Source organism: Hyla sarda, chromosome 2, assembly GCF_029499605.1.
Source record: "Hyla sarda isolate aHylSar1 chromosome 2, aHylSar1.hap1, whole genome shotgun sequence".
In the NCBI taxonomy this organism is placed as follows: domain Eukaryota; kingdom Metazoa; phylum Chordata; class Amphibia; order Anura; family Hylidae; genus Hyla; species Hyla sarda.
Window position 1 is genome coordinate 213,541,916 of NC_079190.1, and position 24,496 is coordinate 213,566,411.

Genomic DNA, 24,496 nt, shown 5'->3' on the forward strand with positions numbered 1-24,496 from the left:
CAACGAGCCAAGTTAAAGCCAGGAGGGAACAAAGTACAATAACAGAGAGCCAAAGGATAGCCAAAAGCCAAGCCAAAAAATCACAGAACCAGATTAGACAATATAAGTACAGAGATAGCTAGTTACAGTCACAAGAACTTTCACAGGCAAGGCATGTCTGAGAAATACTTCATTATATATTCCTGTGCAGCTAGCAGGAGGATTCTAATTGGTCCATCAAGCTAAACCACACCCAGAAGCACAGAGGCCTAGTCCCAGCAACAAAATAACAACAGGGCTAGAAAACATTAACCCTACGGGTTCTAGTAGAACCATTCCTCACACCGCACCTCTCATGTTCATGTGTTATAACTGCTAGTATGGCTGAGCTCCATTAACCATTGTACCATTAATACATCTTTTTCTCTTTTTCATCACTCCTGTCAATCTTGGCTCAACCTTCCTTGTCATTTTCAAAGTGTTTCTATACCAAAGATTTTTTTCCCTCTTTGTTAACATGTGGCTGGTAGGTCACATGTCACACAGCTACTAATTGGTGCCTGAGATCCCAGTAGGACTTCTTGTTAAAATGGATACAGAGAGCTGATACATTCAGTCTGATTCAGTTATTCTGCAGTTCATATATATTAGTAACATCAATGAAGAACTGAAATTGGCTGTCAGTCAAAATTGACAATGACAGATAGTGTCTGTTCCTAGGACACTTGCCCCCCAGCAGAAGTCCTTGTGGCAGTAGCATCCTCTTAATGTTTGCATAGGTAAAGTGACTCCACTGTCAGACCACACTCATTATGAGGGAGATTTATCAAAACCTGTGCAGAGTAAAAGTTGCTCAGTTGCCTATGGCAACCACTGAGATCCCTTCTTTTGTTTTTCACAGGCTTTATCAAAAATAAAAGGTTTTGATAAATTTCCCCCTATAGGCTTATAAGTCATCAACTGCCAAGAGGCCTCTAGATCAAAAAAATTGCTCCACTCACGCTGAGGTAGATCATTGCCGGTGTTCATCAAGACTATAACAGATGTTGGCACATTGAGGATGTCAGCCATCATTACTGTTCAAGTCTAATATTGTTATGGAAATATTTTGCTGACTTAGCACTGTAGTTAGGGCTGAGAGGAGGAGTAGGCAGAGCAGACACCTGCCCAGGTTTCTATTTAGCATGAAGAAAGTACAAGGCAAAGACTTGTGACAGAAAAGTGCTTGTTAAGACTTAGCTTTTAATGAATAAGATAGGAAAAAAACTTTTTTGTAACTTGATATATATGTACTTCATCTGCCTCCTAAACTCTTATACTCTGCATCAGGGGTGTCACTAGGTCAAATCGTTCGGGGCCCCTGCCCCGAATGCTAAGCCAAGGTGCCCCGAATGTCAGCTAACATGCACACGGATGTTATTTTACATTTTTTTAGGGCCACCTAGGTCCATGGATGGACCGGCCCTGCCCCTGTGCCGCCCCTGCTCTTACAGTTCTAAAGTGGCCACTTTAAGACCGTGAGCTTGCTGACCCGCGCAGGAGGAAATGGATGTCACGTGACAGTGGGACAGCGCTCTGGGGAGCGGGCGCATGTTTGGGCCCTCAGGTTGCCTGCTGCTTCATCCCCTCCTGCCTCTCTCTGCACTGACTCTCTCACTAGTGTTGCTCGCGAATATTCGCAATTCGAATATTATTCGCGAATATCGCATATTCGCGAATTCGCGAATTTCTCGAATATAGCGCTATATATTCGTAATTACGAATATTCGTTTTTTTTGTTTGTTTTTTTCTTCTTCACAGTACACATCACAGTGATCACCCCTCTCTGCTTCCAGCTTGTGTGGTGTAAAGAAGGCTGTAATACTACTGTGTGAGACTGGCGTGCGAAGATCCGTATATGCGAAAATACGCATATGCGAATTTACGCATATGCGAATTTTCGTGTATGCTAATTTTCACATGTTAATTTTCGCATACGCGAATTGTCGTGTATGCTAATTTTCCACATATGTTAATTTTCGCATACGCGAATTGTCATGTATGCTAATTTTCACATATGTTAATTTTCGCATACGCGAATGTTCGCATATGCGAAAATAAAACGGATATAACGAATATGCGAATATTCGTGAAAATATAACGAATATTCGTCCTTATATTCGCGAATATTCGCGAATTCGAATATGGCCTATGCCGCTCAACACTATCTCTCACCAGTCAATCAAGGGTGCCTTGGACACGGATGGGAGGAGGGGGCGGAGTCCGGGGGAGAAGACCCTGAACGTGACCATGACCCAGGAGAGGCCGACGCTGCTGTGTGGAGGTAAGAGCCGGGGGCTGCTCCAGACATTACTTCAGTGGCCATTAGACAAAGCCTTCAAAGTGTAGGGACAGCTGCCTCCTTGTGCATTACACCCACAGGGTTTCCCAACCAACTGGGGTGCCTCCAAGCAGTGTTTCCCAAGCAGGGTGCCTCCAGCTGTGGCAAAACCACAACTCCCAGCATGCCCGGGCAGCAGCTGGAGGAAGCCTGGTTGGGAAACACTGCTGTAGAGCAGTGTTTCTCAAGCAGGGTGCCTCCAACTGTGGCAAAACTGCATCTCCCTCGGGCTGTCTGGGCGTGCTGGGAGTTGTAGTTTTGCAACAGCTGGAAGCACCCTGGTTGGGAAACACTGCTGTATATTGATGGTCTGTAGAGCAAATAAGGAGAGGTGCAGTACATATGCAGTGCAGTTTCCCAACCAGCCTGGGCGCCTCCAGCTGTTAAAAAACTACAACTCCCAGCATGCCCAGATAGCCAGAGGGCATGCTGAAAGCTGTAGTTTTGCAACAGCTTGAGGTACATTGGTTGGGGAACACTGCCTTAGAAGTTACAGACGGAGTAAAGATGGTGGTGAGGAGATGCAGATATGCCCTGCTGTGTAAAGTACCACGTACCTATACCTCCTCACCACCATATTTACTCCATCTGTAACTTCTAAGACAGTGTTCCCCAACACTGTTTGGGCATGCTGAGAGTTGTAGTTTTGCAACAGCTGGAGGCACCCTAGTTGGGGAATACTGGTATACAGTGTAGACACTAATGTAAATCCATGTACATACAGGGTAAGTAATGTAATTTTATACACTGACCCCCAACAGCAGAACAATGAGTGCAACTCTCGAGCTGTAATGATTATTCTGCTGGTGAGGTCACTGTGTACATACATTACATTACTTATCCTGTACTGATCCTGAGTTATATCCTGTAGATCTTTTATTAGAAAAATATAAATCATAACAAAAACACAAAACCAGCACAACTTGGCCATAACTGAAAACAGCAACATGAAATAACATAAACCAAAACTTTACATTTAAAATAAAAGAACATAAATCCTGCCTAACCGGCCAGCCCAGTTTTCCTAACAAAAAGAAAAGCACACCTTACATAACCAAATATCTAACAAGACACTCACATAAAAATAGCACTATTTAGCTGTAACTCAAAAACACCCAGACTTGGGAAAAACACACACTACAAAACACACAGAAAACACAACAAGCACTTCCACTACACACCACCACCCCTTTTTTTTTATGTTTTTTTTTTTATTATTATTATTTTTTTATAATAACACCAATAATAATAATAATAATAATAATACTATGCCACACACATGCATCACAGATCCATAACTTTACAAAGGCATAAAGATGAATTAATCTACAACTCAAAAAACACTCAAACTTGGGAAAAATCACATATTACAAACCGAAAACACAACAAGCACTCCCACTGCACACCAAATTTTATATATATATATATATATATATATATATATATATACACACACACACACTTTTTTTTCCCCCTTCCACACACACATATATACATTAGTTTTCTACGTTATCCCACAAGACCTAAACCACAACTGGATACAAAAATTACTACAAAAATAACATCTGGTTCGACTGCCATATCTATCTCTACTATAAACACAATATAAACAATATATAATTCACAAATCAAGATAAAAATAAATAAAATAAAAATAAAATTAATATATATATATTTATAATAATTACATGTAATGTACACAATTTATACATATAAACTATATACACTATATACACACCTATTATTATACAGGAAACACACCTAAATATACAATAAAACATCATACTCTAAACTATCCCTTCACCCACACCACCCGCCCTTCTGTACATGGGTCAGAGTCCACAGTTCTCAATGTCCAGCCACGACTGACCCATGCCAGGTCCACCAAAAGAAAACCACCACCCACCAAATACACCCACCAACCTAGAACTCCTCCCAACCAACTTAACCATAACCAACTTTATAACATACATAAACAATATAACCCACACTAGGCCCAAGTTCGGTGCCTGTAAGCCCTTCATAACCTAAACATCGGAAAACAAAACAAAAAGCTATGGTGCACATGCATTAGCCCACCACCAGGAAGAAGGATGGCAATCCTGATACATAAAAAAAAATTTACATACTTTCCCTAACACCTCCCTACCTCTCACCCTACCATTATCCCTAAAATAGAAACTGACCCTACTATCACCCTAACCCTGTCCCCTTACATCACTGTCCCTAACCAAAACAAGGGTACTCTACCCAGAAGGTCTAGTACCTAGGGCACATCAAAAGAAAACCCTCTCCATAGGAGAGAAGCCCTACTGGTACCAAGACTGCCATACTCCAAAGACCTGATCTTCCCGAGGTCACCGGTGATATTCCTACAGACCTCCACCTCGGAGAGGACTTTACGCTGCGTAGAGACTAAACACCGTGCGTTCCACGTGTGGTACCTAATCACTAAGCTAACTAAGAATAAAGTGCCCCGGTCTCGACCACCCAGGTTCCTGAATGCCCCATAAGCCCACTCCGGGTAGGTAAGGCCGGCAAGTTGACTCCAGCCAATGGAAGCGCCCACCCGGTTGTAAACCCCTATATTAAAGGGACAATGAAGGAGGAAATGGTCCATGCTTTCCAGCGTGTCCACTCACTCTTCTCGGGGACAGTCCCGGTCATCAGATCTCCTACACTTCAAATTGTCCCTCACATATAGCTTCCCCTGAAAGCAGTGCCAGGCCAAGTCCCAAAACTTCTGGGGGATCCTTTTCATGTTTAAAAGAAACAACCCCACCCTCAGATCCTGACCTGGGCAGTCCCTGAGCGCCAGAGGCTTCTGGAAGTGGGTCAACAGAAACCGTTTGTCAAGGAACTGCCTTGACTGGGTCCTGATCTCCCACACTCCCAGACCCCACCGGCGTATCGCCTTCAGAGTCGGGGTAGCGTAAGCCGGAAGATATCCATGTGGTGTACGGAGGTCCTTCACTTGCCCTCCTCTCTCCCATTCCTGGAAGAAAGGCCGAAACCATTCCCTACAGGAGAGTACCGACGGAGAAGCCCTCTCTGACCAGAGGTTTGAGATGTTAGCTTTCAAGAAGGTGTTTGTTAAGAACACCACGGGGTTTACCATAGATAAACCCCCTAGTCTCCTCGTGCGGTACGTAACCTCCCTCTTGACTAGGTTCATCCTGTTCCCTCATAACAGTTGGAAAAACAGGCTGTAGACCCTAGTGTAGTAAGCCTCTGGCAAGATACATACGCTGCCCAGATAGATAAACAAGGGGAGCAGGTACGTTTTGATCAGGTGTACCCTTTCCCTGAGGGTCATAGACCAACCCTTCCACTGGTTCACCTTCTGAGTGGCATCCTGGAGCTTACCATCCCAGTTTTTGGTGGGATAATCATCCTGGCCGAATGTGATGCCCAAAACTTTTGCTGATTCTTGGGGCCCTGGAAGGGTGTCCGGGAGATCAAACGTGGGATCCCCCCCTCCCAGCCAGAGACTTTCACACTTATCCCGGTTGATCTTAGACCCGGAAGCCTCCGAGTAGCGGTCCACCTCTGACATCACCACATCGACCTCCCCCCTCGAGGAGACAAAAATGATGACATCATCAGTATATGCCACCACTCTCTGGGCAACAACCGGCTCCGCCAGACTCATCCCGACTCCCGCCAACGGTCCACAATCTACCCTCCGGACGAAGGGATCGATTGCGAACACGTATAACAGCGGGCTCAAAGGACAACCCTGACGGACTCCGGACCCCACCTCAAAAGAGCGGCCAGACCAACCGTTCACCAGCGGGAAACTCTCTGCCCCTGCATACAAGATCTTGAGCGAATTAACAAAAGTACTCGGTAAGCCATATCTCAGAAGGACGGACCAGAGGTAGTCATGGTTCACCCGATCAAATGCTTTGGCCTGATCCAAGGACAGTAAGTACCCCTTCCAGAGACCCGCACTGCTCCGCTCCACTGCCTCCCTGACACTCAGGACAGCACTTAAGGTGCTTCGGCCTGGAACAGAGCAGTGCTGGGCCCCCGAAAGGAGCCGGGGTGCAAACTCCACCAACCGATTAAACAGTATCTTGGCCAGAAGCTTCCTGTCCGTATTGAGAAGAGCTATGGGCCTCCAATTCTCAATCCGGCTAGGATCTATACCCTTTGAGAGAAGAATCAGGGCTGACCTCCTCATTGACCTAGGCAGAGTGCCCGAGGAGAGACACTCATTGAATACCACAGTCAAGAGGATAGCTAAAGACTCCTTAAAGGTCTTGTACCACTCGGATGTTAAGCCATTCGGACCTGGCGACTTCTTGGGGGCAAGCCCCTCGATCGCCAGTCTCACTTCCTCTTCCCTGATTTCTTCTGCCAAAACATCAAGAGAGGGGTCTACCCCTGGCTCAGGAATGGTTTCAGCCAGGAAAGCCGACATCTTGTCCAGATCTAGATCCTTCCTCCCCAAGAGGTGCAAGTAGAAGGATCTGACGACCTTCAGGATCCCTGATATGGACCGATTCAGAGATCCCGTACTATCAATCAGTCCTGAGATGATTTTACTACTCACTGACATCTTGCAGTTTCTGTAAGGGTCTGGCGAGCGGTACTTCCCAAAATCCCTCTCAAAAACCTATCGTACTGACACCTCATCAGCAAGGACTTCACTCTGGAGATATCCTCCCGGCTCCCTCCAGTCGAGACGAGAAGCTCGAGTTTCCTCCTCAGACCCTGATACAAGCGATACCTGTTCAGGGACCTGAGGCTCGAGAGCTGGCGGAAGAACCCCGCAACCCGCTTCTTGAATATCTCCCACCACTCTGGCTTACTACTACAAAGGTCCAGTAAAGGTACCTGACTCTGAAGAAAATCCTCAAAGGACTGTCTTACCTCCGCTTCCTCCAGGAGGGACGAATTCAGCTTCCAATAACCTTTACCCATCCGGGGGGTCTCTGAAACATTCAAGGAAAACAAAATCATACAGTGATCGGAGAACTCCACCTCAACCACGGACACTGCGGAAGAGACGGCTTCCTCCTTTAAATAAAACCTGTCTATCCTAGACCTGCAGCTACCTCGATGATAGGTGAAACCCGCGTGGCCTGAGGGGCTCCGGATGTGGGCGTCCTCTAGGCGAGCTTCCCTAACTATATTATTGAGAGCTATGCTGTCGTAAGCCAGCGGACCATTGGAACCTCTCCTATCTTGGGACCTTGTGACAGTATTGAAGTCCCCTCCAAAGATCACTTGCCGGCTAGTAAAAAGGAAGGGCTTGATCCTCATAAAGAGATCTTTGCGGCCCCACTTGGTTTGTGGGGCGTAGATGTTAATGAGCGGGAGCTCCTGTCCCTTCATGAGGACATCTAAGATCAGGCACCTCCCCATTTCTAACTCAATAACCCGTCTGCATTCAACCGGAGCGGTAAAAAGGACCGCCACCCCACTATACGGCTCAGCCGCAAGAGACCAGTGGGAGGGCCCGCGCCTCCACTCTCTCCTGGCTTTTACCAGGGAGGCTAGATCTGACAACCTGGTCTCCTGCAGATACAAAATATCGGCTTTAACACGGCCGAGAAAATCAAAGGCTGCGAATCTAGCCGTATACGACTTTATGCTGGCACAGTTAATAGATGCCAGCGTCAATGGGGTGAGTGCCGCCATCATGGGTGATTGAGTTAGACGGCCCTAACCCCTCATTTCTGTTTTTATTTCACCCCCTCATCCCCAGATGAGGAGGCTTCTTTCCCTTTGGACCTTTTTTTAGACTCTGACTGGTCCATTTTTGAATCCCCATCTCCGCCTGGCTCTGGTTTGGCCCCATCCCCTGAGGAAACAGCCCCATCAGGACAGGGCCCAGTTCCCCCTGGAGGCTCCCCCACTTCAGGCACCCCATCCTCGACCCCCCCTCCAAGGAGGGGGAGGAGATGGCATCGAGTACAGAGTACCGGTTAGACAGATCAATCAGAGGGGGGGCAGGTAAGCTTCCGCTTGGGACCTGGTCCGTAGCACGGGGACTAGAGGGCTCCGACCTCTTCTTTCTCCCTTTACTGCCCTTCTCTTTTGGCCTCTCTTCACCCTCCTCATCCACACTTTCACAGTGGGAGGAATCGGAAAGATCGGCCTTGCTGCCTTCTTCTCTACAGATTTTCCCCATTTCCTCATCCAGCACATTCTCCCCCAGGGCCTCAGCAGTTTCAGGACTAACCTCTGGAGCAGGGCCAGAAGCTACCCCTGCCACATGGGAACTCTCCAGTTCCCTGCTCCTTCTCCGATTAGCCTCCCGCCTCAGCTTGGCGGGACTTTTCCTCCTCACTGACCCTGTTGCACCTTCACCCGCACTCGTGCCCTCCCCAGCTGAGGCAACATTACTGCTCTCCCCAGCCAAGGTGACCGTCGCACGGGCAAAGGCGCTAGGACAACGGCTGAAAGGGTGTCCTAAGACACCACACAGATGACACCTGATCTGCCTACAGGATGCGGCAAGATGACCTACCCCACCACACAGAGCACAGACCTGCACGGTACAGGCTGCGATAAAGTGAGTGGGGCTGCCACACCTGTGACAGACCTTGGGCTGCCCCTGGTAGAAAATTTTGATTCTGTCTCTCCCAAGAAAAGCAGCTGATGGGATGTGGGCAACAGTGCTCCCCGAACGCTTCAGTTTGACGGAAAACGTTCAGGCCCCAGACCAGATCCCATGTTCGTCGTAGTCCTTTTTCGGCATGTCCGTCACATCACCATATCTGCTGAGCCAGGTCATGATATCATAGCATGAAAGTGTTTCGTTACGTGTCAAAACGGTCACTTTCTTGACCAAATTCTGACGGGATATCGCCTTTACGGCAAAATCCCGCCAGCCGGGCTCGCTTTTCACCACCTCATAGTTCGACCAGAAGAGTTCCAAACCCTCTGGCCGAACGAAGCTGATGTCAAACTCGGAAGTACCGTAGGGGTGGATCACGGCAAAGATGTCACTTGCCCTGAATTCCATCCGGAGGAGGAGCTCAACCACCTTACCCCGAGGCGGACACGCATCTTCGCCCCTCCACACTAAACGGACCACATTCCTACGGCCACTTTCCTGCCCGGATGTCGGAAGGGACCAGACCACCTCCCCGTTTTGTTCTCGGAAGGCGCCTAAGCCGTGTCTTTCTATCCAAAAAGACAGGTCAACCTCACCCCTCCCCTCTACATTGTCACGATTCGGCTTCCAGGTAGTGGATCCTCTGTGTCAGCGAGGGAATGGCGTGGACCGTGCTAGTGGACCGGTTCTAAGAGGCTACTGGTGTTCACCAGAGCCCGCCGCAAAGCGGGATGGTCTTGCTGCGGCAGTAGCAACCAGGTCGTATCCACTAGCAACGGCTCAACCTCGCTGACTGCTGAGAAGGCGTGGGACAGAAGGACTAGGCAGAGGCAAGGTCAGACGAAGCAGAAGGTCGGGGGCAGGCGGCAAGGTTCGTAGTCAAGAAGGATAGCAAGGGTTCAGGTAACACAGGCTTTGGACACACTAAACGCTTTCACTGGCACAAGGCAACAAGATCCGGCAAGGGAGTGCAGGGGAAGTGAACAGATATAGTCTGGGAGCAGATGGAAGCCAATTAAGCTAATTGGGCCAGGCACCAATCATTGGTGCACTGGCCCTTTAAGTCTCAGAGAGCTGGCGCGCGCGCACCCTAGAGAGCGGAGCCGCGCGCGCCAGCACATGACAGCAGGGGACCGGGACGGGTAAGTGACCTGGGATGTGATTCGCGAGCGGGCGCGTCCCGCTGTGCGAATCGCATCCCCGACGGCCATGACAATGCAGCGCTCCCGGTCAGCGGGACTGACCGGGGCGCTGCGGGGAGAGAGACGCCGTGAGCGCTCCGGGGAGGAGCGGGGACCCGGAGCGCTAGGCGTAACAGTACCCCCCCCCTTAGGTCTCCCCTTTTCTTTGTCCGGTAACTGCCTCCCCTGGGATGAGGACACCGGGAAAGAATGGAGGGTTTCCTCAACGGCAGGCAGTACAGCAGGAGTGGGAATGGGGAGGGAGGGCAGAGGGCGAAGCCTGGCACGGGGCAGTGTGACACCAGGACGGGGGCCATGAGGAGGCACTGAGGCTTGCCTGACGGGACTGGGAGGGGGGGAGAGGCACTTCCTATGGCAGGCAGAGTCCCAGTTCTTGATCTCCCCGGTGGTCCAATCAAGGGTGGGAGAATGAAGCCGGAGCCATGGCAGACCGAGGAGGACCTCAGAGGTACAGTTGGGAAGGACGAATAACTCAATCCTTTCGTGGTGGGGTCCAATACACATCAGGAGGGGTTCTGTGCGGTAACGCACGGTGCAATCCAATCTGACTCCGTTGACCGCGGAAATGTAGAGCGGCTTGACGAGACGGGTCACCGGGATGCGGAATTTATTCACAAACGACTCCAAAATAAAATTCCCAGAGGCACCAGAGTCCAAGCAGGCCACGGCTGAGAGGGAGGAGTTGGCTGAAGGAGAAATCCGCACGGGCACCGTGAGACGTGGAGAAGCAGACTTAGAACCAAGAGACGCCACACCCACGTGAGCTGGGTGCGTGCGTGCGTTTCCCAGACGTGGAGGACGGATAGGGCAATCCACCAAGAAATGCTCGGTACTGGCACAGTACAGACAGAGATTTTCTTCCCTACGGCGATTCCTCTCTTCCTGGGTCAGGCGAGACCGATCCACTTGCATGGCCTCCTCGGCGGGAGGCCCAGGCGTAGATTGCAAAGGAAGCTGTGGGAGAGGTGCCCAGAGATCTAAGTCTTTTTCCTGGCGGAGCTCTTGGTGTCGCTCAGAAAAACGCATGTCAATGCGGGTAGCCAAATGGATGAGTTCTTGCAGGTTGGCAGGAATCTCTCGTGCGGCCAGCACATCCTTGATGCGACTGGATAGGCCTTTTTTAAAGGTCGCGCAGAGAGCCTCGTTATTCCATGATAACTCGGAAGCAAGAGTACGAATTGGATGGCGTACTCGCCCACTGAAGAATTACCCTGGACCAGGTTCAACAGGGCAGTCTCGGCAGAAGAAGCTCGGGCTGGCTCCTCGAAGACACTCCGGACTTCAGCGAAGAAGGACTGGACTGTGGCTGTGGCAGGATCATTGCGGTCCCAGAGTGGTGTGGCCCAAGACAAGGCCTTTCCTGAAAGAAGGCTTACTACGAACGCCACCTTAGACCGTTCTGTAGGAAACAAGTCCGACAACATCTCCATATGCAGGGAACACTGAGACAAAAATCCACGGCAGAGTTTAGAGTCCCCATCAAATTTGTCCGGCAGGGACAAGCGGAGGCTAGGAGCGGCCACTCGCTGCGGAGGAGGTGCAGGAGCTGGCGGAGGAGATGGTTGCTGCTGTAGCAGAGGCAGAAGTTGCTGTAACATGGCGGTCAACTGCGACAGCTGCTGTCCTTGTTGGGCAGTCTGCTGCGATTGCTGAGCGACCACCGTGGGAAGGTCAGCGAGACTTGGCAGCGGCACCTCAGCGGGATCCATGGCCGGATCTACTGTCACGATTCGGCTTCCAGGTAGTGGATCCTCTGTGTCAGCGAGGGAATGGCGTGGATCGTGCTAGTGGACCGGTTCTAAGAGGCTACTGGTGTTCACCAGAGCCCGCCGCAAAGCGGGATGGTCTTGCTGCGGCAGTAGCAACCAGGTCGTATCCACTAGCAACGGCTCAACCTCGCTGACTGCTGAGAAGGCGTGGGACAGAAGGACTAGGCAGAGGCAAGGTCAGACGAAGCAGAAGGTCGGGGGCAGGCGGCAAGGTTCGTAGTCAAGAAGGATAGCAAGGGTTCAGGTAACACAGGCTTTGGACACACTAAACGCTTTCACTGGCACAAGGCAACAAGATCCGGCAAGGGAGTGCAGGGGAAGTGAACAGATATAGTCTGGGAGCAGATGGAAGCCAATTAAGCTAATTGGGCCAGGCACCAATCATTGGTGCACTGGCCCTTTAAGTCTCAGAGAGCTGGCGCGCGCGCGCCCTAGAGAGCGGAGCCGCGCGCGCCAGCACATGACAGCAGGGGACCGGGACGGGTAAGTGACCTGGGATGTGATTCGCGAGCGGGCGCGTCCCGCTGTGCGAATCGCATCCCCGACGGCCATGACAGTGCATCGCTCCCGGTCAGCGGGACTGACCGGGGCGCTGCGGGGAGAGAGACGCCGTGAGCGCTCCGGGGAGGAGCGGGGACCCGGAGCGCTAGGCGTAACATACATGAATTGATCTGTCTCCCCTACGTAGAGCCTCCAGGAGGCGCTGTTGCAAGTGACCCCCAGAGCCAGATGGAGATGGGGATCCCCCTGATCCCCCGGCAGTGACGCTGGCATAGCTTCTGGGAGAAGCAGCCACTACCGGGGGGGCAGTCGATTCAGAAACCAAACCAGGACCCTTATTCTTAACAGAGGTGTCAGCCACCAAACCTCTCTCTGCCATTCCACTACCACTCCTCACCTGAATTTTGCTAACACCCCTCTCTTGCACCCCATTTGCACTCCTCTCTTGCACTCCACTTGCACCCCTCTCTTGTACTCCACTTGCACCTCTCTCTTGCACTCCACCTGCACCCTTCTCTTGCACTCCGCTTGCACCCCTCTCTTGCACTCCGCTTGCACCCCTCTCTTGCACTCCACTTGCACCCCTCCCTTGCACTCCACTTGCACCCCTCCCTTGCACACCACTTGCACCCCTCTCTTGTACACCACTTGCACCCCCCTCATCCACACTGCTACCACAACTCCTCCCATGCACACCACCATAACTCACATTCTGCACATTACCATTTTTGCTTTCACTTTCACTCTTGCCTACACTCTCCATTGTATTACAGGCTGGGCTGGCTGGGTCTTTTGTTTCATGTACAAGGGTTGCCGGTTTTAGGATTGGCGCTGTAGAGTTCTTCCTTCCACTCTCCTGGGACGCAGAGACAGGCTCCGCCTCTGACATGGGTGGCCACGCCCCCCCCCACAAAATGCTGTACATCTTGGCGGGAGCTGTCCCTCCAGACGCACTCCCGCCCCGTCAACGTCACCTAGGGGACCGCCCCCTGAACCAACAAGGTCCGGCGCCCGGACACTCCCCCCCCCTCACAGGGGAGTGCCCTGCAGCGCCAGGACCTGTATCGCCTACTTCAACCGAGGGACCGCCCCCCGGACGGGTGAATCTGCCGCTATTTTCTGGCGCCTGGACACCCTCCCCCCTCACAGAAGGGTGCCCTTTTTTTTCTATAGCACCCGCGGCCATTTTGGGTGCACTACTGTATCTCCCATGCTGGCCCCGCTCCACTACAGAAACGGGGTCTGGCAGATTGGGGGACCCAGCACCCTGAGCTGACTTCTCAGCCGACCCAGGTTGCTGGAAAGAAGAAAATACAAATTTCACTCCTTGTGCCTTCTTCCTCTTCTTGCCCTTCACTTTCTTCCTCTTCCCCTTCTCTTCTGGGCCCAAATCATCACCAAAAGTGAAGTTCTCCAGACGGGTGGGGGACTCCTGCATAACAATTGCCCGCAGGAGACCCCCATCTGCCAAGCTGCTGCCATCACTGCAGTCACTGCCATCCTCATCATCCTCACTGGAGGGAGGTAAGGCCACCTGAGCTGGATTTATATAGTCCTCACTGAGGGTAAGTGGGGGGTCTGGGGTAACAGTGGTGGTACAAACAGAACCCGTGTCCATATACCCCTCACTCACATCCCCCTCCTAACCTTCCTCCATCTCCTCCTCCTCGCTCTGGCAGTCATCTTGGTGACTTTCTTTTTCTGCACCTCTGGAGACCCCCTTTTTGGGGAACCTCTCCTCATTAAGTATCTTTTCACTGAAGAAGCCGGCTCCAGCCACAATGTCCACTCTCAGCTGAACAATCTCCTCCACCTCTTTCTTTAGTGCTCTCACCTTTGCAGTGAATGCTGCTCTCTTGCCCTTGGCTGCTGTATCCGCCTGGTAAGTTGTAAACTTAATGTCTTCTCTTAGACCTCGTAGCTGTTTCCCAAGCCGTTCATATCGGGCCATCTTTGCCTGGATTCTAGATCCGAAAGTCTCCAGGGATTTCCTTGGCTCCTTTACCCCCCATTGCTGGGGTTCTGAGGAGCCTGAGGTAGAAGCCTTCACTCCACTCCTCTGCCTGGATGAGCTTCTTTTCCCAGAGGAACTTTTGCTGGAAGCCTTGCAGCTCCCAGCTGGGGATGGGGGAGGGGGCCCCACATGGCGATGGGCCCTGGTGGATCGTCTCACCCCATCCTGGCTGCTGGCCGTCGCATTTTCCTTTGCACCCCCCTGCCGGCCGGGTACAGGGAGTGCAAGATGAAGCCTCCTGGGGCTCCATAGCAGGAAAACCCTCTACCCAGGTATCTGCCACACACCTGGGGAGGGGCGGATGGAAATCACTGCTTCACTGGAAGACTCAGGAGCTCAGCAGAACACAACCTCTCTCCAGAGCTGTACTCACTATTCTGCTGGTGAAGTCACTGTGTACATACATTTCATTTCTTATCCTGTACTGATCCTGAGTTACATCCTGTATTATACTTCAGAGTGGCCCCACCCATTGAGTTGCCCGCCCCATTGCCCCTCCTCTTTTGTGGCTCCGCCCATGGCCCGTGCTCCAGATCTTTTGGAGGCCTAGCAACGCCCCTGCTCTGCATGATACACTGTATCATGCATAACCTACTTTGCTACCTCCCAGCCCTGAATGCTTTCATTGGATGGTGTTTTATATCCAATTACTATTACAATTACCACCTAAAGGAGGCTGCTACTACTACTACCTAAAGGGGGCTTCTGCTACTACTACTACCTAAAAGAGGCTGCTGCTACTACCTAAAGGGGCTTCTGCTGCCACTACTACCTAAAGGGGCTGCAATTACTACATATGGGGGAGGAGCTGCAACTACATCCAGGAGCTTCTATCTACAGGAGGACCTACCTGGGGAGTTAATCCCTACCTATAAGGGTTTGCTACTACATACAAGGAGTAACTATCTTAAGGGAGCAGCTTTCTATATGGGAACCTACCTACAGATGGCACCTGTGTAATGGGGGGAAACCATGTGAAGGAACCTGCCTACCTACTGGAGCAACCAAACTAATAACGACCTACCGAGGAGATATCTTCCACTATATGGAACCTGTATGGGGGCATATTTTCTCCTTACATACTGGAGTAACAGTAAAATGGTAATATGTATGATGATGATATTCTTCCTTGTATACTGGTATTATTGTTAATATTGGTCTCACTATAGAGGATTTGGTCAGTAACAGTATGATGGTAATATGTAGGGTGATAATGGCCCTCATTTACTATTGCAAACCCAACATGTTTTGTCGGGTTGTTCGCCAGATTCTGTCGCATTGCGCCAGAAATTCTGTCTGAGCCAGATTTTGTGCCAGAATTTGCACCAGAATTGAAAAAACCCGACTAACTCTCCATTTTGCTAAGAAAACCCGGGGAAAGGGCGTGTGGTTTCCGAAAAGGGGTGTGTCCCCGACATTTTCACAAAAACCCAACATATTTACTAAGGTTTTCACATAAAATGTAGGGAAAGTGGAAAATGTAGGGAATCCTTAGTAAATACCGTGGAAAATAAATTGTAGGGAATTAAAACCCACAAAGAAACCTACACTCCACTCTTAGTAAATGAGGGCCAATATTTCCTTGTTGTATACTGGTATTATTTGTAATATTCTGGCTAGTATACAGGATTTGATCAGTAACAGTATGATGGTAATATGAATTGTGATAATATTCCTCCTTGTATATTGATCAGTGCTATGCATAGGCATAGCACTGATCAGTGATATTGGCGATCTTCTGCTCTGGTCATCTCGATCTCAGACCAAAGCAGAAGACCCCTGGAGATGGATGGAGGCAGGTGAGGGGACCTCCGCCCGCCATTACGGATGATCGGTTCCCTGCGGTAGCGACACGAGTTATCTGATAATCCATGTAAACACCTGCAGATGCCGTGATCGGTATCGATCACGGCATCTGAGGGTTTAAAGGGGTACTTCGCCCATAGACATCTTATCCCCTATCCAAAGGATAGGGGATAAGATTTCAGATCGCTCCTAGATATCTTATACCCTATCCCCTGTCCTCTGCTGGGGACCACTGGGATCTTGGCTGTGGCACCCAGCTATCATTACTGCACAAAGCAGATTCGCTCCGTGCGTAATGACCGGCGATACAGGGGCCGGAGCATTGTTACGTCACAGCTCTGCCACCTCGTGACATAACGGCCCGCCCCCTCAACACAAGTCTATGTGAGGGGGCGTGATGGCCACCACGCCCCCTCCCATAGACTTGTGTTGAGGGGGCGGGCCATTATGTCACGAGGTGGCAGAGCTGTGTCGTAACAATGCTCCGGCCCCTGTATTGCCCGTCATTACACACGGAGCGAGTCTGCTCTGTACAGTAAAGATAGCAGGGTGCTGCAGCCGAGATCCCGGGGGTCCCCAGCAGAGGACAGGGGATAGGGTATAAGATATCTAGGGGCGGAGTACCCCTTTAATGGTGGACATCAGCGCAATCAATGATGTCCGCCATTAACGGCAGGTCCCTTGCTGCTGACAGCAGCTGGGACCTGTCGTGCATGATGCGAGCACCGGTTTGGTGCTCGCATCATGTGCATGATGTAAATGTACCACCGCACCATGACATACATTCACATCCATTGTTGTTAAGGGGTTAATGCAATATGTTAGCTTTTCATTTTTGGAATAAATTAGTAAAGATTTCCAACATTCTGTATATCTATCACTGAATATCTATCTACAGTATCTATGCACTATATATCCAGCTATCTATTTTTTTTATTTTTCCGTATACGGGGATGTGTATCCATGATCTGTAGTTTTCATCGGTACCATTTTTGTTTTAATGGGACTTTTTGATCGCTTTTGGACTTTGGTATTTTTTTTAATGTATACGCCATTGACAGTGCAGTTTAATTAAGGTTGTATTTTTATAGTTCGGACATTTACGCACACAGCAATACCACAACTTATATTATCCCTTTTCCAAGTGGAACTGATTTGAGTACTTGGAGTTTGTAGTCGCATGGGAATCGAATGTACTGTGACTGCTTTCCCCAATGGCATCAGCAGAATCACAGGCACCTTTCCTGGCAGCTGTACTTTGTTAATGAAGACGAGAGATAGACAGTCTTCATCCCTGTTATCCCTTTAGAATAACCTCATGGCTCTCTCAATTGACGGAAGGTAGGAGCTGTGAAAAGCACCTATATTCTGTTTAATATACTCAGCAGAGCAGTTAAGAGGATTGATATCATGTCTCTTCTATCCTCTTATCCAAATTGTTTCCGATAATAAATGTATTTGTATTCATGTCATTCCTACTAACCTTCATAAAAGGTGAACTTTCACTTTAAATAGAACTAAATTAAACGTTTGCTTCTTTTCCACCATAAATTAAAAAGAGTAACATATTTTTGTTAAAAATGTGCAGAGTATAATCCACATCTGAAAATGCTTGTATGCCTAATTTAGTCGTCTCTGTCCTTTTGATGCCTCTGATACGAAGGCGAAATGACTTGTCGCAGGTGTTGCAGAAGAATGAAAACAAGCAGCAATGCAAATTCCAGCGTCTTTGTTACATAGTCAATGCGCTTATGCGCTAAGCTGCTCAATCTCCCATATGGCATTGTCTTATTCTCTCTGTGATATACACATGAATATTGAATTAGTTTCTGCAGATGTTTCATCATGTAAGACAACATGATTACAGTATTGCATTTGAGTCCAAGGAAGTAGTGAAAATGTTATTGGTTTTATAGAAAAGTCACAGGTTTCTCTGATACCCATAAATAGATCTTGTTCCAGGGACAGAATTCATCCACCTCAATACATCAGGTTATCTGATTTATTTCAACCTGTCATTTGCTATATGTTTGTCAGGGCCATTTGCATTGAAGAATTTTTCCGGACAGGATAATGGATTGGCTTGGAGTAAATAATAGTGAAATGCAGCCCTACAAGGACATTTGGACAACTATATTCCCCACAGATATTTTATTACTGATTTCATTGCATAGGCAGAAGCTCATAAAGAAGGGAATGTGATATATCTACTGTACATTACCCATGACACGGTAATTCAGTATTCCACACAATTGCTGTAGTTGGCTGGGAAAGTCAGTCATGCCCATCATATGGCCAGATCAGCTGATGATTTGGATGGACATTTAAACCAAAAGTGCTACACTGTTTTATTTTCCAGACGGCCAATGATCACGTGCTGTACCCCCCCCCCCCCCCTATGAGTCTACATGCCAAGAGAATTTTAGATCTTCAACAATGAAATATTTTGTTGGATGACATCCTAGATATTTTTTGTGTTTTTCTGTCTTGAGGTCTGTTCAGACCCTAGTCTGAGCAGTTTGCTATTCTCCCTGGCTGGGTAATAGTTAATGCTATGAGCATATTTAATGCTAGCATAGTTAATGCTATAAGCATATTGCAACTCTGGTGTGGCTATTTAAACCCAAGTTCTGCTGCACTCTGGTTGCTGGTGATTCTGACCATGTCTGCTTTATCATGCACCTTGTATTTGAGTTTTCACCATGGTTAATAGTCCTGATTATTATTGATTTTAGTCTGCAGTACATTTGTCGGTTTTTAAGGATTATTGTATGTCAACTCTGCTTTAGCCTTGTTTCTTAGTATACGTTCACACGAGCGCACCCTAGTGTATTTTACACTGCAGATCCGCCGCTGAATCCACCTATGTATGGTGGCTTTACATGTCCCTGCTTGGAGCGGCAATACACTGCTATGAGCAGACACACTGCGATGTGCAAGTTGCCGAGGATGTGCGGTGTACTCACACACATCGTGACCACTCCCTCTGCTCCAGGAGCTAGGCCGAGAGCTGCCGCAATGTGCGAGTATACTACACATGCACGCTGCGACTCGCACGTCGCAGTCTATTTGCTCATAGCGGCATATTGCCTCTCCGTGCAGGCACATGTAAAGCCACCATGCAGGTGTCCTTCAGCAGCGGATCTGCAGCGTAAAATACGCTGTGGGTCCGCTCGTGTGAACATTTCATTAGTCCTTGTTCACACTGTGAGAATCCTGACCTGTGTCCCTCCACATTGTGGACTTTGAATTTGATTATATCCTGTCTGGTATCTTGAAAAATATCCTGTCTAGTATCCTGACCTGTGTTCCTTCATGTTGTGGAGTTTGGTTTTGTTGTATCTGTTTTTATAGAGTTCCTGATTGCTGATCTTTAGAGTTTATAGTGCATGCACTGATCATAGAGTATATGATCACTGATCTAGTGTTTCCTCTGTGCTTTACCTTTGGTCTATAATGTCCTCTGTGCTTTGCTTACTGATCTATGTCCTCTGAACTAGTATCCGTTTATGTTAGTGTTCTGTGTATTATATTTTTCCTTAGAAGTTTCCTTCTAGTCCAGTATCCTGATCACACGCTGGAGTGTGCCTGCTGGCTACTCTATTTGGAGTTATTATTGCTGTCTACTCCTTTTGTGGAATGGGGTGTCCAGTTTGTTTCTGTTCTGTGTGCATTGGGAACAATGTTCTATTTTCCTGATCTGTTTTGTGTTTAACATTCCGTTCAGCTCTTTATCGCCTGAATCTTCTGGTTTCTGCTGTATACTTGTTCCATACCTAGTCTTGATAATTTATTCATATCTGCCGTTTATCTTACTTTCTGTTCTGAACTGTATGTTAGTTCACTACATCCTGCTCTGTTTGCCTGTTTATATTCTGTCTTGTATACCTGCTTGTTTGATTGTTTTCTCATTATGTTTCTGGCCTGTGACCAACTATGTAAATCCTATTATTATTTGTTTTTATACCCACTGCACTTTAGCTCCATGGTTGTCAATCCGCCGTTTAGGGACGGATGGGCAAGTAGGCAGGGAGAGTGTTATTAGAGACGGCTTAGGGCTCACTCTCCCTGTCCCCCCAATCAGTCATGACAGTTTTTTTTTTTCTTTTTTTAAAGGAAACTGTAGGTATGCCACCACATTTTATTGCTCTGCAGTAAGGGGATTTTCAGGGGTAAAGTCCTGGGAAAAAAGGGGTGGGAACTCACTTAAGATTTTCATTCAAGGGCTGATGCTGCCTGCTAATAGTGTTCCTGCAGTGGAAAAAGTGCAGGAACTCTGTTCCCTTGTGTTCCTGCAGGACTTGAGCCCTGGGAATTTTGCTTTGGGCTCAGAGTCACCTCAACTGCTAACGTGCTTGTATGGGCTGCAGTTTGCACAGTTAAAAAGTTCTCACCTAGGGAGAAAATAGTCATTTACTTAACTGCCTTATCCCTGAGGCACATGCAGAAGAATTTGGAACATATTTTCTACATTAGCCCCTTTTCCTTGCATCATCTCTTACTTGGCTTACTTTAAGCCAGTGGTTTGCACCAAAAACTGTGGACACCATTAATAAATCTGACATGTTTTAGGACTCTTAGCTATGCCCCCTTTTCTAGACGAATTGCAAGGTGCGAAAGATATCTAGCACTTTTTTTTAAACTATTGAGTCTAAAACTTTTTATATGTTGTACATCCTGGCAAAACATTAACCTTTCTAATATACTTTATTGAAATGTAAAATCATATTGAAATCATGGCTTACATATAAGACCACTAGAGGTCCCCATACCATCCAGAGCATAATCCTGTCCAGCTGTGGCATTATCTTTGTACTGGCTGAAGTACAAGCATAAAGTCCAGGAATTGAAGGTGCACTCCTGTCCTGTCTATTACACAATTGTCTTAAAACAGAGAGGAGGGGGTTACAGAGCAGCCTGCAGTGATAGGATAAAGAAACAAAGCACAACAGAGTCAGAAAGGTAGGTAATGCATGATGAGTGAGGGTGGGCTAAGTGCTTGCCTGGGACATACTCCTTCCTCAGCAGTGAATGTCAGAATGAGTGGGCAGCAGAACAGAGGGATTCGTGAGTCAAATACAGAAGTTAGACACATGAAAAAGATATGTAAAGCATCTGCATGACCTGGTTAGTAACATATATAAGCATTCTTTTTTTTTCTGTGATAGGACAGCTATGCTTTAACCCTTACAGGACCCATGATGTACCGCTACGTCACGGCACCCTGGGTCTTAAGGACCCATGACATGCCGGTACATCCGTGGGAATCCCAGTCCCTGCCGCACGCCGGACCAGGGACCATACCGGGGTGACTGCTGGTATCGATCAGCAGGCACCCCGCACAACTGCCCAGGGGGGTTATCAGGGGACATGGGCGCCCCTGACATGAATTCACACCGGCGATTTGCAGCTATTCCAGGTTATACGGGTCTATGGAGACCCGGAAAATAAGGGGGATCAGGGTTGTCCAAGACACCCACAATCCCCCTGAAGGGATAGGAGTGAGGTGACAGGGGTGCCACCCCTCCTATCCCTGCAATTGGTCGTCAAGAAGCGACGACCAATAGCAGATCGGGGGCGGGGGGGGTTAACTTTTGGTTTCCCCGTCCATTGACCCATCGACTGCGGCAGCGGGCGAAGATTGGCGGAGGAGATCGTCAGGCAGCGATGTCGTGCGGCTGGCTCCCTGGATCCTACGGAAGCCGGTGAGTTGCCTAGCAACATCTGGAGGGCTACAGTTTGAGACCAGTATACAGTGGTCTCTAAACTGTAGCCCTCCAGATGTTGTAAAACTACAACTCCCAGCATGCTCAGACAGCTGTTTGCTGTCTGGGCATGCTGGGATTGTAGTTTTGCAACATCTGGAGGGCCACAGTTTGGAAATCACTGCACAGTGATCTCCAAACTGTAGCCCTCCAGATGTTGCAAAACTGCAAATGCCAGTATGCCCAAACAGCAAACAGCTGTCTCGGCATGCTGGGAGTTGTAGTTGCGTACCTCCAGCTGTTGCATAACTACATCTTCAAGCATGCCCTTTGGTGATCAATACATGCTGGGAGTTGTAGTTTTGCAACAGCTGGAGGCACACTGGTTGGAAATACTGAGTTAGGTAACAGAACCTAACTGAAGGTTAGCACCAACCAGTGTGCCTCAAGCTGTTGCAAAAGTACAACTCCCAGCATGCACGGTCTGTCAGTACATGCTGGGATTTGTAGTTTTGAAACAGCTGGAAGTTTGCCCCCCCCCCATGTGAATGTACAGGGTACATTCACACGGCAGGTTTACAGTAAGTTTCATGCCTGAAGTTTGAGCTGCGCCAAATATTTTGCCGCATCGCAACCTCCTAGCGTGAAACTCACTGTAAACCTCCGCCAGTGCGAATGTACCCTAAAAACACTACACTACCACATATTAAAGGGTAAAACACTATATACACACCCCCTTACACTGTCCCCCCCCCCCCCCCCCCAATAAAAATGAAAAATGTATTGTACGGCAGTGTTTCCAAAACGGAGCCTCCAGCTGTTGCAAAACAACAACTCCCAGCATTTCTGGACAGCCACTGACTGTCCAGGCATGCTGAGAGTTTAGCAACAGCAGGAGGCACCCTGTTTGGGAATCACTGGCGTAGAATACCCCTATGTCCACCCCTATGCAATCCCTAATTTAGTCCTCAAATGCGCATGGCGCTCTCTCACTTCGGAGCTCTGTCGTGGAGAAATTGCACCACAAATTTTGGGGGGCTTTTTCTCCTTTTACCCCTTATGAAAAGGAAAAGTTGGGGGCTACACCAGCCTGCTGGTGTTGCCCCATACTTTTTATTTTCACAAGCAGTAAAAGGAAAAAAAGACACCCAAAATTTGTAACGCAATTTCTTCTGAGTACGTGAATACCCCATATGTGGGTGTAAAATGCTCTGCGGGTGCATAACAAGGCTCAGGATTGAGAGCGCACTATGTACATTTGAGGCCTAAATTGGTGATTTGCACAGGGGTGGCTGATTTTACAGCGGTTCTGACATAAATGCAAAAAAATAAATACCCACATGTGACCCCATTTTGGAAACTACACCCCTCACGGAACATAACAAGGGGTATAGTGAGCCTTAACACCCCACAGGTGTTTAATGAAAATTCTTCAAAGTTGGATGGAAAAATAAAAAAAAAATATTTTCACTAAAATGCTTCATTTTAAGCCCCCCAAAATGTGTTACCCCATTTCTTCTGAGTAAGAACGTACCCCATATGTGGAGGTAAAGTGCTCTGCGGGTGCACTACAAACCTTTTGAATGTCATTTTGAATACTTTGAGGGGTGCAGTATTTCTAATAAGAAGGCCCTTCAAATCCACTTCAAAACTTAACTGGTCCCTGAAAAATTTTGATTTTGAAAATTTTGTGAAAAATTGGAAAATTGCTGCAATACTTGCTGCTATGCTGCCCTCTGATGTCTTCCAAAAGTAAAAATATGTCAACTTTATGATGCAAACATAAAGTAGACATATTTTATATGTGAATCAATATATAATTGACTTGGAATATTCTTTTTCCTTACAATCAGAGAGTTTAAATTTTTTTTTAATTTTTTCATAAAATTTTGGAATTTTTCACCAACAAATGATGCAAGTATCGACAAAATGTTACCACTAATATAAAGTAGAATATGAAAAAAAGAGAAAAAACTATCTCGGAATCAGAATGAAAGGTAAAAGCATCCCAGAGTTATTAATGCTTAAAGTGACAGTGGTCAGATGTGCAAAAAATGGCCGGGTCCTACACTGAAAATTGGCTGGGTCCTTAAGGGGTTAAAGGGGAATTCCGCTCATAGACATCCTATTCCCTAACCAAAGGATAGGGAATAATATGTCTGATCGCAGTGGGACTACCCCCCCCTCTCCCCCCCCCTCCGTGATCTCCGTGCAGCACCCAGCATTCTGTGCCGGGCTTCTGCTCTAGTCTTGGAAACCTCTCAGTTTCTTGGACTTGAGATGTGACATCACGCCACTCCCTAGAGATGAGCAAATTTTAGAAAAATTTGATTATAAAAAAAAAAAATCGATTTTATCCAAATAAATTCATTACGAATTTTTATTAGTAATGTATTTTAATAATGTGTTTAATAAAGTGTGTTTTTCGCTTTTTTATCTCAGTTTTCTTAAAATTTTTAGGTAGTACTACTCCCAGCATGGAACAGACTGTTCCATGAGGGGAGTAGTAGTACCTGTGCTAATAGACAGATCACCCAGGGGTGTCACTCCTGACACCTGCTGCGATCGT